The sequence below is a fragment of the Chlamydotis macqueenii genome, chromosome 5, assembly GCF_036417535.1.
Source record: "Chlamydotis macqueenii isolate bChlMac1 chromosome 5, bChlMac1.mat, whole genome shotgun sequence".
Classification (NCBI taxonomy): Eukaryota; Metazoa; Chordata; class Aves; order Otidiformes; family Otididae; genus Chlamydotis; species Chlamydotis macqueenii.
The window spans coordinates 28,159,269-28,174,212 of NC_141560.1; the positions used below are offsets into that span (position 1 = coordinate 28,159,269).

At 40.0% G+C, this 14,944-nt stretch overlaps 1 long non-coding RNA gene across 2 annotated transcripts in view; it reads left to right on the plus strand.

The window, feature by feature from the left end:
• The first annotated feature begins 809 nt into the window (after positions 1–809).
• LOC147600532 (uncharacterized) overlaps positions 810–14,944 on the plus strand; it is a 59,285-nt gene continuing 45,150 nt past the window's right edge. Inside the window, exon 1 of one of the 2 annotated variants that reach the window (XR_015258727.1) lies at positions 810–857. This is a non-coding gene — a long non-coding RNA (uncharacterized LOC147600532). Of the gene's footprint in view, positions 858–1,227; positions 1,355–14,944 lie in introns of those variants that run through there. The other variant, XR_015258725.1, reaches the window with a different exon arrangement.

Genomic DNA, 14,944 nt, shown 5'->3' on the forward strand with positions numbered 1-14,944 from the left:
CTTCACCTCCTCTGAGATGACCACACTGCTTAACAAAGGAGGTAAAGTGCTTTGTGCAGGTAACAATCTGTGCTTAAGAATATATTAAAGAATTTAAAGAGTGTCAAAGATGAGGATAATAGGAAAAAAAGGGGAAAAGTTCATGCTGCTTTTCTTGCATCTGCTAGATGCAAGAAACACTGCATTCAGGCTGATGGCTACAGGACCAGCAGGAATAGCCATGTTTGCTTTAATTTCTCTGTCATTTGATTACACAGATATTTGTGTGTACATACAAGCCATTCTACTAGCCCCTCCTTTCAGGCTAATAACCCAAGAGAAACATAGAATCATAGAATGACAGAATCTTCAAGGTTGGAAGAGATCTCCAAGATCATCAAGTCCAACCGTCAACCTAACACCACCACGCCTACTAAACCATGTCCTGAAATCGTTACCCGTTCTTAAAAAAAAAAACAACCCAACAACCCACACGCTGATTTATTTGGTTCATATAACCAGAAGTTGCTTCTGATGAGTTAAAAAGAGAATATGAAACACTAGCAATTCAGCAGTGACATTCTGAGCAAGGAATGGCGCTCATAGACAACACCTTTAACAATGACTACAGCAAATATATATATTTATATTTTAGTTAATAAACCAAGAAGTTCCACTTGACCAATGTGATGGAAGGTGGGTGCAGAGGTGCTGGCCTGGTGACCACCTCGCAAACCTCTGGCTTGGTTTGCCCCTCCCTGCACTTCTCATTCACGAATCCCCGCGCTCTTTGCCCAATTTAGGCGCATGTCCTCGCTTTCAGCCTCACCCTCCCCCCGCCCCCACCGCCACTGCCGGATTGCTTCTGCTCCACGTCGGTAAGTGTCCCGTAATTTTGTAGGGAAAAAAAAACAAACCACGGGGTGCAAAGCGGCGGAGGCCGTGTGAAAGCCGAGCTCTGTAAAGCCCGCTGCGCGGAGCCTAGCGCAACCCGGCCAGGCGCGGCCGGAGCGAAACGCGGAGGCGCGGACTTCGGGGGGCGCAAAAGTCGCATAAGAGAAACGGCGGACATTTCTGCCGCCGCTGCCCCGCCTGGGAGCGGCAGCAAGGCCCCTTCCCCACCGCCCCGGGCCACTACTCCCCGCCGCCCCAGTTCCGCGCCCTCAGCTCCGTGCCCCCCCGGCCCCGCCCGGCGCGGCGGTGTCGCTTGTGCAAGGGCGCCATCTGCCGGGCGCGGCGGGCGGCGCCGCCGGCCCTTTCCCGCCGAGCGCCGCGGGAGCCCCGCGGACCCCGGCCCCGCTGGGAGCAGCGCCGCCTCCCGCCCCCGCGGGAGTCCAGCAGCCTGCGGGCAAAACGAGGAGGAAAGGCACTAAAGGTGAGGCGTTCAGGTGGCGGAGCCTCGTCGGAAATGTGAGGAGTTTTTTTGGTTGGGTTTTTGTTGGTTTCGGGTTGTTGGTTTATTTTTTTTTTTGGCCGAGGGAAAACGTAATTCCGGGAGAGAGTTTATCACAAGATACCAGTTTATCCTAACAGACCAGTTATCCCATCGCCAAACACCTTCGCTGAGGGTCGCGCGTGGGAAGCAGAGCTCTGCGTAAGTCCCAGTTGAGCTCCGGGGGACGCCCGGTCTCCCTGGGACCGAAATCCAGCGGAGGCAGGAAGAGAAAAACCAAGCAGGAGCCAGGGTCGGTGCGGTGGGCAGGGGGGTTTCACAGCTCCCGATCCTCACACGCCTCCTGAAATAAATGCTTCGGGGGGAATTTAACCCCCCCTTTTTCAGGGAGAGGTTCTTATCAGAGCCCAGCTCTGAAGTGAAGGATTAGAGGAGCTGACCGCTCAACATCTTTGAACGTAGGGACGCCGAATTCCTCTAAGGAATTTTTTTTTTAAAGCTCCCTAGTGCTTTTATACCTGAATGTTTATGGTTTTCTGTAGTAAAGAGATTATATTCTCTGTATCCAACAGACCACAGTTATGACGCTATTTTATACATACCTACTTTTCAGCTCTTTTTCTCCTATTCACTGGTTTTCCCCTTAAAAAAAAACAACCTACACCAAAAAAAAAAGAAAACACCAAACCAACCCCAAACCAAACCCCACCACAAAAAATTACCATATGTTATTGGCAAGTCAGAACCTGTGGTAACTTGCAGCTCTCTCCTTCAGAACAGCTGCCTCTGAATTTTTAAACTACTTATCTCAACAGAAATTGGTACGCTGGTTAAAGAATAAATCTCAATAGCTGCACAAGAAGAATTTGTATGCATTCAACCTCACGTTGAGGACTTTGCTTTGTAAGACAGTATTTTATAATATGTCAAGTTTTGTTGTTTAAACTGACGAGCAATAAACTACCTTTTATTTTTAGCGTCCATCACAAAAAAGTTCACAATTTCCTACAACATCAAATGGAGCAGAATAAAAAGAGTAAAATCTCCAAGTGAAAAATACTTGAAAAAAAAAGCTTGAAAAAATAAATCTTGAAAAATCATACCTACTCTTGTTTGTAATGTGTGAAATTATTACAAGTATGTTCACTACGAGAACTATTGATAGATGACTCGCAATTTAGCTAAATTCAATAAACCACATACTGTGCCTGTCCCAGTAGGTGACTCATGCATTTTGTATTTCAAGTATCAAATGTTTGCCAAAAACAGTATTTTTAAAAGTAGGAAAATTGTTCAAAAGGGCTTGTGAATAGGTTGGGACTACCCACAGGCAGCTCTTGCTTCTGTTCTGACCACTCACGTAGGATTTCATGGCACCACTGCAGCATTCTGCTAGGGGTGCTTAGCAGCAGCCTTACCTTACACGCTTCATGTGCTTTTTTCTCATATATTGTACCCTTTTTAAATACATACACATTAGAATTTAATGTGATACTTTAAAGCAGTTGTGTTTTAAAGAGAAAAGCCTGCAGAGTAAACATTTTCCCTACAGAGTCACTGCTCTGTAATTTTATACACATTTCCTAATTTTCCTAGCACCATGCTTTGCCTTTCTAAAATTAAATGTAAAAAAAAAAAATAAAATAAAACAGCAATCTCAAAAGAACTATTTAGCTGGTCCCCGAATACTGTATAATAGTATTTTAATTCAAATAACTCAATGTAAAAGTGGCAGAATTGGGTCCACAAGAAGGAATACGTTTCAGTCCTGGTATTGACGCCTTTTCACTGCTTCAACAGCGTGCGGAGTGGCAAAGGAGGCTACTACATGCTGGTGACTCAACAGGTTAGCTTAGATTTTAGGCAGTTTTCCAAACTCATTCTTACAGACCCCAGAATACATCTGAATCTTACTTTTAACTTTGAGCAGGGCTTATCTGATCCCAGAATACCGTGCATTGCATATGCTCGGCGCCCACATATGATGAACTCTTTTGTGAAGGCAGAGAATCAGGTGCTTCCCTGGCACACGATGAGAAAGGGCAGTTTTTCACCAGGGCCTGTGAATTGTACGTATTTATAGCAAGTGTGAGTTAAGGTGTCTGTTTTCTGGGTGACTCAGAACAGGTGAAACATTTGGTGAAATATTTTTACATGTCCGGTCACTCCTTTAATTGGTATAAAACAATTCAATTTATTTACTGATCATCTCTGCATCTTCTGTCCCAGTATTCCTTTGGCACTTTCCCTGCTGAGCTGGCTCTTGCTCTGACGTTAGCAAGTCCCTTCTGATCCCTGGAAGGAGCCAATAGACTGTCATCTAAAAAGAAATGAACTCAAAGTTCATGTTGACTAGGGATGTATTAAGTTGATGGAGTCACAACTTTCATATATGCAGAAGTGGTAAAACTAAGCATAATATTAAGCTCTGAACTTTAATTTCCTTCATTAAAAAGCTGGCACGAAGCATGTTTTATTCATTGTTTTGTCAACCACTTCACATTTGCACCCTGGTTTTCTTGCAAAAACTATCAAAAGAACTCATGTGGAAAAGTATTGTGGGAAAACATTTGATCTATTTTAATTTAATTTAATGAAATTTAGCATCCAGAGAACAAGTAGGAGAAACAGCATCAATATGCCCAGACAATTCTCCAAAGGCCTTAGCAATTGCTTTGTAAGAGGATCATTACCTGCCTGCCTATGAAATTACCAAAATTGATCTCGTCGTGTTGACATGGGTGCAAGTTATGCTACTTGAAGGAAATATTAAATTTTAAGCAGACAAAGTATACATACTTTGCTGGTAATACAAACTTGTCCAGTTGTTCTACGTGGGGAGCAAATGCGTACACAGTGTGGAAAATCTTAAACAACATATGGAGAGTATTTTTTAATACTCGAAGACTAAGGCATTTATGCACATGGGAAATCATATTAGTTGTCAAATGATAGCAGCTGTAATATTAACATTATTAACAAGGGGCCAGAGTATTGTTCCACTATCCATGCACCATGCTAGAAATGCTTTTTAACATCAGAGACTCAATATTTATCAAGAGCATTTGATTTAATAATATCCAGTATAACAGTACTCCACAGTTTCCATTAGTTTGATTGAATGTTGCATCTGTCTAAGCAAACCAAGCATTAGGCGCTTCAGTGAAAGTCACTTGTAATAGAGAAAAATATAATGCATGAATATTTCATTAGTAGATGAATACCCATCAAAACTTTACTTGAAATGCTTGAAAGTACCTACTGAATGTTTGCCAGTTATTTCATAAAATAGAGATGGTTGTAATGCTGCTGTTGAAACAGGAAAAAATCTATTAGATCATTTAACGTACTAAAACAATTATGGTATAATTATAAGGAATGTAATTATATGTTCTTGATGTCTTTAATTGTGCAAGCCTCACTAATTAACATTAGAAATTCAATCAAAACAAATTATGCTTTAAAATTTAAGGATGAACTTAAAAAGAGAGATCATGATTCCCACGTCAAACAATTATAACTTTGAATTCCACCTGATAGTAGGCAAACTCTTCATATATATGTTTGCAGTCTCTCTCTCTTTCCATCTCCTAAATTTTATTCAGTGTATCTGGAGAGATATAAATAGATAGATAGATAGATAGATGTATATATAGATATATATATATGTACTCAAGTGACTTACCCTTGTTTAATGTTATTATGTCAGTTTTGCCTGAGTCAAAATCCGATAGGGATTTCTTGTGGCCTTTGGATTAAACTTTAAAGGGAGAGATTCATACTGTGCCCACTGTATTTGGGTGTTTTCTGCATGGCCCTGCACCATGCATAGACCTAGTCTAAGGTCTGGGGCTCCAGTTCTGTCCTTTGCTGGTTGGTGTTTTCCTTCTGTTGCTTCTCACGTCTCTGGATCATGGATTATCTATAGAACAAACAAACCACAGTTTTGGGGGGAAACGTTCCATTCTTTTGTAAAGTTTAATCATGTCATATTGTGAAGGCAATTGAACAGTAGACATTTTCCTATCCATAGTACTCTTTTCGAAAACTTTTTTTGTAGAACTGGAATTAGCCTAATTACTTCAACCCTGCTGTCATTTTCAATTTTCCGCTGGAAAGGATTTCTCTGAAGATCAAAGTGGTTACAATCAAAATATATAGGTGGTCTATTTTTACCCCTTCAATACACAATGTTTTCTGGTCCAGCTGGAGTGTGGAAAACCTGTTGGAGTGAGTCCAGAGGAGGGCCAGGAAGATGATCAGAGGGCTGGAGCACCTCTGCTATGAGGACAGGCTGAGAGAGTTGGGGTCAGTCTGGAGAAGAGAAGGCTCCGGGGAGACCTTATAGCAGCCTTCCAGTACCTGAAGGATGCTTATAAGAAAGACAGGGAGAACCTCTTTAGCAGGGCCTGTTGTGTTAGGACAAGGAGTTTTAAAATAGAAGGAGGTAGATTTAGACTAGGTGTAAGGAAGACTTTGTTTACAACGTGAAACACTGGAACAAGTTGCCCAGAGAGGTGGTGGATGCCGCCCCCCTAGAAATGTTTAAGGCCAGGTTGTCTGAGCAACCTGATCTGGTTGGAGATGTCCCTGCTCCTTGCAAGGGGGTTGGACTAGATGACCTTTAAAAGATCCCTTCCAACCCAAACTATTCTATGATTCTATGACTTGTTCCCTATAGTTTTTCCCTGATAATTTCCACACTACATTACCCTTCCTTCTGTACGCTTAATTTTTTAAAATAATTTTATACATTTTTTTTTCTATACGGTCAGCTATGTAATAAAGTAGGTTTCTGTTATTTGTTTTAGGTTGTAAATGTATTAATGAAAAATGCCAAAAGAAGAAAGTTTGTGGATTTTTTCCTTTAGTGAAGCTTACAATAACATATTTTCTAAAGCCTAGTATCTTCTTTCCTCCTTCGAAGAATGACCAAAATGCCTCTGTGGCCCTGGCATGCATTTTGCTGGTGTTTGGAATGGTAGCACACAGAGGCAAATAAATAAATAGTAATAGAAAAAAGTAAAAAAAATAATGCTACATCCATTTCACTTTGAAACAAATGATTACAGAGCAGCTGATTACAATTGGAGGTAAGATGCAGAAAGGCAAAATGCTAGTAGTAGCAATTGGAGTGAATCAACTGGGGTGCTCAGGCATGCTCTCAAGAAATGGATTGACTCACAGAAGGAGTTTTAGTGGTGTGAAAACTTGTGTTGCGTTTCTTCAGCACAGAGAAATGCAATCTACTTGATTTTCCAAAAAGTAGCAAAGCAATCAGATGTTTTAGCAGTCTGTTGCCTGCTAAGAGAGATGGGGAACCATGGAAAGCACAGAAACAGGAGGAAAAATTCCAGAAAATCTTTAACACGCACCAGTACATTATGAAGAAATATACTTACTTCTCAGAAATTTTGTCTTAAGAATGATTTTTCCAAAACACTTTTGGAAGAAAATGTAGCCCTAATTGTCAGTTAGCTTACTTGACAAAGAAAAGGAGAAAGTAGAAAAAAGCTATTTTGGATGCTGCAGGAGGCTCAGATTGAGTTTCTCTTAAGAGTGTTTTTTTCTAAACTTTATTCAACTATTTCAGCCATTCAAAAGATGTTGTTAAATAGAAATTCAAACTTCAACTCAGGAAATTCCAACACATGCACTAATAATTTCAAAATGTTTTTTCTCTTTTACTCACGACCTGTTGCTGTATTATTTACAGTCGCTTCAGTACCTTCCCTTAGCATCTTCAGCCCATACATCACCAAGTTCAGTATGTCTGGTCTTGACCAAATCTAGAGGTCTTTGGATGCACAACAATCAATGGAGGGCTTCCTTTGGGGATGTGTGGGAGATTTCCAAACCCACTTGTGTGAAAGAGTCCAAATTTCATTTTCAGTCTTGAAAGTATCAAGCTGAATTTAAATTTTTTTCAGAGTTATTATTAATGAGCCAAGTCTGACCTGGGATGCATATGCACTGCACATTTGTTCAGTGTTTTAAATCTGTAGTTAAGGAGGTTGAGGAAACAGAATATGAGTGTGGGAGGTGAATAACCTGGCCTTAAGACCTAATACTCTGAGCACACGTTCATTTTTCTTCACTCATGCAAGTCTAGCTGTACCTTTGTTATTAGATGCAAGGATTTCAATGTCTTGCCAAAGTATTGCACCACAGCAGAATTAATCTTCTCTAATATATTTTATCCAATGATCAGGGGAAAAAGATTACATTCCCTCCAGAATAAGCTTATTGCATTCATAGATTAAATCTTATTTTTAAGTAGCTTTTCATCCATGCTATCCATTCACAAAAATTAGCAATGTGACAAATAACAAGAACATAATTTGCTGTACTGGGACAGAGACAAAATAGAGTTCTTACCCTGTAATTGTCATTCAGATCAGACAACAACAGGGGAGACACACTAAACTAATCAAGAAACCATGGCATCCTGACTTTATGACCAAGGTCACCAAACTGGAAAATCAGTTGTTCAATATTCACAGCAGACAATTCTCAGAGTCTGAGTGAAAGATAATTCCATATTGAAATGAGGGTAAAGTCAATACTGGTTGTGCTTAAATGAATGGCATGGAAACCTCTCAGGTTAGATATAATATTTTCATATGCATTCACTTATGAAGTGTAACTGGTGGTACATTGTAAGGCTCTGCAAAGAGGTGGAGTAGTAGTAGAGGGAGGAAACAGCAAGCCCAAAACTTGCTTTCCCAAGACACAACCAGGAGAAGAGAAAAAATAGTAAAGAGGCTGCTCGGGGGTATTTTGCTCTCCGAGAGGTGGTAAAAAGCAAGCTACAGGTAATGTAAGAAGATACATGAGCACAAGGACTGCTCAAAGAGGCTGGGCTTTAGCATCAGCAGGAAACTGCCAGCCTCCGAGGGTACGTCCCTGTCCTCAGCGGTTACAGCTAGCAGCTGCACTTAGTGTTGTGCACCTATGTCAGTGCAAGACATCTGACGCCATTCGTCACTCTCCCTTCTATAGAGTCACTTTACTGCCACAGGATGTGGTACCCTGGCCCTCAAGGGAGAAAAACAGCATGAAATCTGTGGACAATGTGCTCCTAATCATATGTTCGTGTTTTCTTCAATTCTTCCTTTGAAAACCAAAATTTCTGCTACATTTGGATGCTCAGGTTTTTATTTCATGATTTCTTAAACAAAAATAGGCTTCAAAACAAAAATTGGAACTGAGTAATTTCTGACTTGCCCAGATGGAGGACATCCCAGTTCCCGTCAGTAATGCAGTCCTTACCTATATTATCGATCAAAACAATAGAAGCTAAAATGCTAGTGCTACATTTGCCTTGCTAACAAAAGCATCAGCGCTCCATTTGCCTAACTTGTTTTGGCTCCTGTTTTTTGCGTTCAGTCTTCCCATCCCTGCTACATCTTCTGCAGTTTTCCTGCATCTTCTGCAGATTTTTACTTTTACCTTGCATGCAATCAGTCTAATCCCCTTTGTGAAACAGGGCAGTCTGTTCACAGAAACACAGGCTCTACAATGGCCTGGAGAAACCTCTGTGGGCTTCTCAACTCCACAGCTGGTTCAAACCTCCATTTTCTTACTTGAAGGGACTGTGGAAGGCTGCTGGATTATTTTATTTTTTTTTTACATGGTACAAAGCAGTTTGTCTTCCCTATGCCCATCTGCTCCTGTTCATCCTGTTGCTATACAGAGGTTAATATTTTTTACTTCAAGAGTTGAGGTTGTTCAGCCTGGAGAAGAGTAGGCTCCAGGGAGACCTTATAATGGCCTTCCAATACCTCAAGGGGGCCTACAGGAAAGATGGGGAGAAACTCTTTAGCAGGGCCTGTTGCGATAGGACAAGGAGTAATGGTTTTAAAGTAGAGGAAGGTAGATTCAGATTAGATATTAAGAAAAAAATTTTACAATGAGGGAAGAAGAACACTGAAACAGGTTGCCCAGAGAGGTGGCAGATGCCCCATCCCTGGAAACATTCAAGGCCAGGTTGGATGAGGCTCTGAGCAACCTGATCTGGTTGGAGATGTCCCTGCTTCTTGCAGAGGGGTTGGACTAGATGACCTTTAAAGGTCCCTTTCAACTCAAACTATGCTGTGATTCTATGAACAGCAAGTTTTTAAACATTTGGAAGAGGCTGGAAGGAAGTAATTGGATTAGTGGCCTTCATCTGAGACTGGATCCTAGGAAACGCTGACTTTCTCAGTTCACTTTGACTCCTGAGAGCTGACAGTAGTCAGCACATCACATCAGTAAGCCATAAACCATTATATTCCTCCAGGTCTGAGGTACTTCAGGCCTTGTGTCTGGCATTAGTGTTATTTTTAGCCAAAAGGAGAATACACAGTGGTTTGCTATTAGATAAAAATGTTTTCAGTTCCTAGACAAAAAGGTCTCATCCTTTGTAGAAAGATTGATAATCCCCTGAAAGTAGCATATTCCAGTAGTTTTGCTTTTTTTTTTCCCTGTATATATTTCACATCTCAAATCTTCTTTGCTTAAATGGAAATGGGACAAGCCCTACACTAGAAGCAGCTAGTCAGTGACACAGCCAGTATCCACATCATTCCTCAAAACTGTCCTCCTTCTAAAAGGCAACATCATGTCAGAAAAGAGTTTCCAAGGAGCGGGGGCTCAAAACTGCATTTTCCATAGCGTGGCTTTTAAGCCTTCCCAAATCCTACCTCACTAACGCCATTTGTCTGAATATAGAAAAATGTATCTTTTTATTTATTTTTTATTACTTTCCCTCTGATACTTAAAACTCCTCATGACTCTGAAAAATCTGTCTTCTCATTAAGACTCACTTGTGCAGGTCAGCCTTGGCGCCAGACAGGAACAAAATCCCAAGCAAATGCTTGACTCTCTTCACACCAGGGTCACTGCAGAAAGGTGAGCACCAAGTTTTGTTCTCTGCTGTTCTGCAGACGTAAATCTTTTCTCCTACAATAAAATTCTGCTGACAGATGTCAAGGTCCATCTTTTAACACAATAAAGCATAAATATTCTCCTGACAGCAGAAGGTTAAAATTGGCCCTTCAGTAGTAACCTACAGTAATATTCCTATTTGGCTCAGCATTTTGGGGAGCTTTCAGGGCATAGATAGTTGTTCGTGGTAGTGTTAATAATAATTTTTATTTTAATAATAAAACGCCTCTCAGTTGCTAGTTAGCATGCAAGATCTTAGCTTTCAAAGGATGCTTTCATAGATCTATGCATCAGTCCTTTGTGAAGGCAAAGGAGAGGGACTGGTTTAAACCCTTGCTGAAGGTGGTTTCAGCTGATCCGTTTTACTGTGCATCGAAACACCTATGTATTCAATTACCATTTCCCAGCAAATGAGGCAATAACCAGCAACATAATTGAACATGCTAATGTAATTGTCTGAATATGCCCTGTGAATGCCAATGTACTTGTTCAATCAGCTGATGGCAGCGTCCTGGTAAGAACTATATTCATTCATTATATCTCGAGCTGCTAGTAAAGCAATTAAAATTCCATTACAGAGTCCACAGAACAAGTAGATTTTAAAAATCTTCATTGTGATGATTAGAAATTTAACAGAGAATAAGTAATGTTGATTCCAGAAATCTTTTTTTCCCCTCAGAGACCAAGCCTTAAGGTATTGGAGGTCACATTTTAGATCTAAAATATGGAGATAATGAGACTCGTCTCTTTTGTACGGTGCTTTAAAATCTCCTGATGAAAAGTGCTATATAAGTTCTCGATATTATTATGATTAATGCTCATAATCACTGTCTCGTCAGTACTTTTTCCCCTTCTGGCCTTGTAGTTTCCATGTAGTAAAAGGCACTTACCTCACTGCTTGATCAAGCTCTTAAGACAGCTCAGGCAGCAGGTTTATGCCTCCTTTCTAGGAGGTGGATTCAAGAATCTACCTAGGTGGCTTGATAAAAGGAATGGGAGAAAAAAAAAATCATTGGTTCTTATTTATCCCAGAAAGTTTTTTTATCTCCCCAATTCTCGGGCTTTTTTTCTCCTTGGGTTACTGTCCCTTTAGGAAGGACATCCGTGGAAATCATCCTGAGTGATTTGTTTGAGAGGGGATGCATTAAGGATAATGTTTGAGGAATGGGGAGACCTCTTGTTCAGCAGCACTCATTCCACTGCAGCAATTTCAGGCTTGTGGGCAAAGACTGTGGATACCTCTCCACTGGATTTTGGCCGGTTGGCACAAGTAGGTGAGATGCAGCCCTGTCAGATACAGGATTTGGAAAGCACTGCAGATCAGAAGCCAGAATTTAAGGAGTTGTGTAAATTACACATTGACGCCTTTCTGTTCATATTGGTGGTGGTGTTTCTTGAACGCTACAAAACAGCAGCCTGGCAGGCAGCAAGTGACTTTTATAGGAGCTGCATCCTTATGTGAGGCCTCAGCTCTACTCCATCAGCCTAAAGCAAAATCCACACTCACTGAATAAAACCCTGGTCTTGGTGGAGTTGATGACAAAATCTCTGCTAGCAGTAGATAGAAGATGTCATCTGTCCTCTGGCTATGCAAACAAGTATCCTGGAAAGCTTCGTTAACACATAGAGCATTGTCCGGGTTTTTAAAAAATGCACACATTTCAAAAGATGCATTGCAAAAATTAAGATTCCAGAGCAATATAAGTGATTTAATAGATGGCTTTGAAAGCTTAACCATTGCACACACTGTCCCCAAGAGACAAAGTCCCATTTATCATTTTAGTGTTCATTCAGTGTCAATCCATTTATAATGAACTTCACTCATATACTTTTCTGTAAAACTTAAAAATAATTATTTTTTTTTGTTAAACTGAAGATGTTTGAATGTGAGAGAAGAGTGGATATAAACTTTCTACTTAATTACTGACATACCTATAAATGAGCTGTTCCTAAAGGAGAACATGAAAATATTCTTTTTGAGTTAAGTGTGACAAATTTCCTTCCTACTCAATACTATTTCAGAGTGCGCACTGTGGTAGAATATTAAACTCACTGATTTTTAGCAATTTTAAAAGATTTTCTTTTATATTAAAATTCACCAGACAGGCTTGATGATGGACAAGCTGCTTCAATTTGCAGCTTATATAAATAGATATGACTTCATATCATATTCTACTGACATGTAACAATATTAATATAGCTCTACACCAGTGTAGGATCCAGTCTTGCAGGAAACTTTAAGAAATGGGTATCCTGAAACAAAGGGACAAAGTAGAGACTGCTCTTTAATTGTAGATTAACCAAATATTATTTTATGAACTTGCCTCATTTCTGTTGCAATGTTTGTTTCTGTGTTTCTAGGTACTGTTTCTCCTTAGAAAATAGAACAGATCAGAATGTATTAAGAAAACACTTAACGACATTGTAAATAGAATAGTTGAGCAAGGTCAATTTGATAAAAGCAAGTAAGGTTCATTTATTTTAACTTTCTGTTAGTTCATGCCTCAGTACTACAAGTAGAATGTATTTGCATTATAGGTAATGTGACTGACTCCTGAATGCCAGTTCCTTAAGTTTGGTTAGGAAGAATTTATTACATATTTAAAGTGAGCAGAAGTCAGTATTTCCAGACTAGAATGTGGCACTGTTCTAGCAGGCTCCCCACCTGGAGTACTGATGCCCAGCTTGTGGTGTTGTACCCAAAATACTAAGGCAAAACAGTAAAGATAAACATTTAGAAACATGGAAGCAAAGGAAGGAAAAACACATCATCGGCAGAGAAGTAAAAATATTTTCTCTGTGTTTTAGTCAAAATTTTCCTTCTGAAAACCTGAAATTAATTTCCTAAGTTAATGAAAGTCCATGGTGGTTTTGGCATTAACAAACACATAACCTACATTTGTCACAGAACTGTAGCCAACTGTAAGGATTTAAAATAAATACAAATATCTCTGGAAAAACTTACTGAAATAAAATAGATCAAATTGCATTTTAAAGAGGAAAACCCTCTAGATTTAACTGAGACCTAAACTGAGACAGATACCGTAGCAATATCTATGTAAGTATTTATGTTTCTTGTCACTAAAATTCAAGACAAATTGCCAGAATTACGTACATTAAAATGTTTAAATAAGACTAAAATAATTCTAGTTACACACATTTATAGCTGTTTTGACCAACAGGTAAGATACTTAAACGTAAATAAACACAGTACTCAAGGAGTAGGTTATCTGTGCCCCAAACGCTCTCTTTTCATTACAATTTCCCAAAGTCATGGTTCCTACAATAACCAGAAACTCTGAATGTCATGAAAAATTAATAGGAAATCCACTTTGGTCTTTTTCCTCTAAAATAGCCTGCATACCAGTTGCATTTAAACAGATTACATATTAAACTGCAGAACAAAACCAGTGGGTTTTGTCTTTCCTTGCAGATAAGGGAAACTCATGGTTAGAGTCTCAGTGGGGATGGTGCTACCTAGTATCTGTGCAGCCATCCCTAGTCCTGTTAGTAGTTTAAACGGGGTTAATATGAGTATTACTGGAAGAGACGTGGGGAGATGGGAGAAACTAGTTTGGTGGTACAAGTTTTGTTTCCAGACTAAGAGAGGAACAAAAAGCCCTCTAACTGGCAGTAGTTACTTAACAATTACACGGGAAACGGGCAAGAATTTTGTGGAAAATAAATGGTAAAATAATAAATATATTCTTCCCATAAATACATTCTTTCAACATAAGAAGGACATGGACCTGTTAGAGCAGGTCCAGAGGAGGACACAAAGATGATCAGAGGGCTGGAGCAGCTCTCCTGTGAGGACAGGCTGAGAGAGTTGGGGCTGTTCAGCCTGGAGAAGAGGAGGCTCCAGGGAGACCTTATAGCAGCCTTCCAGTACCTAAAGGGGCCCTACAGGAAAGATGAGGAGAAACTCTTTAGTAGGGCCTGTTGTGATAGGATGAGGAGTAATGGTTTTAAAATAGAGGGAGATAGATTCTGACTGGATATAAGGAAAAAATGTTTTACAGTGAGGGTGGTTGAACACTGGAACAGGTTGCCCAGAGAGGTGGTGGATGCCCCATCCCTGGAAACATTCAAGGCCGGGTTGAATGTGGCTCTGAGCAACTTTATCTAGTTGAAGATGTCCCTGCTCTTTGCTGGCGCAAATGGACTAGATGACCTTTAAATATCCCTTCCAACCCAAACTACTCTATGATTCTATATTCTTATTCTTCTAAACACCTCTCTCACAGCAATTATTTAAACATATGTATAGCACATTGTAGAGGAACTGTCAATAGTGCCATCAGAGCTTGGTCTTTGGAAAATGTCAGTATTCAACACATTTCATAAACCCCAAAGTCACATTAAAATATTTCCTTTTTCTTGGCTGTCACAGGCAGGTGATCAACCTTTTTCCATGCCAGATCAGCCTTTCTCCACACAAACTCAGATGTCTCTCCCAAATAACCTTGGCTTGTATTATTTTTAAATTTCTTCGTACATTTTCCTCAGTGCTTTGCTGAATGAGTTGTGTTTATTTTTACCTCATTCTGCCAGCTGCACAGATACCACTAGCTGTGAGACAAAAACCTTCACAGCTGGAAACAACCTAAAATAGTCTCTGGGATGATGCCACAGATACACAGC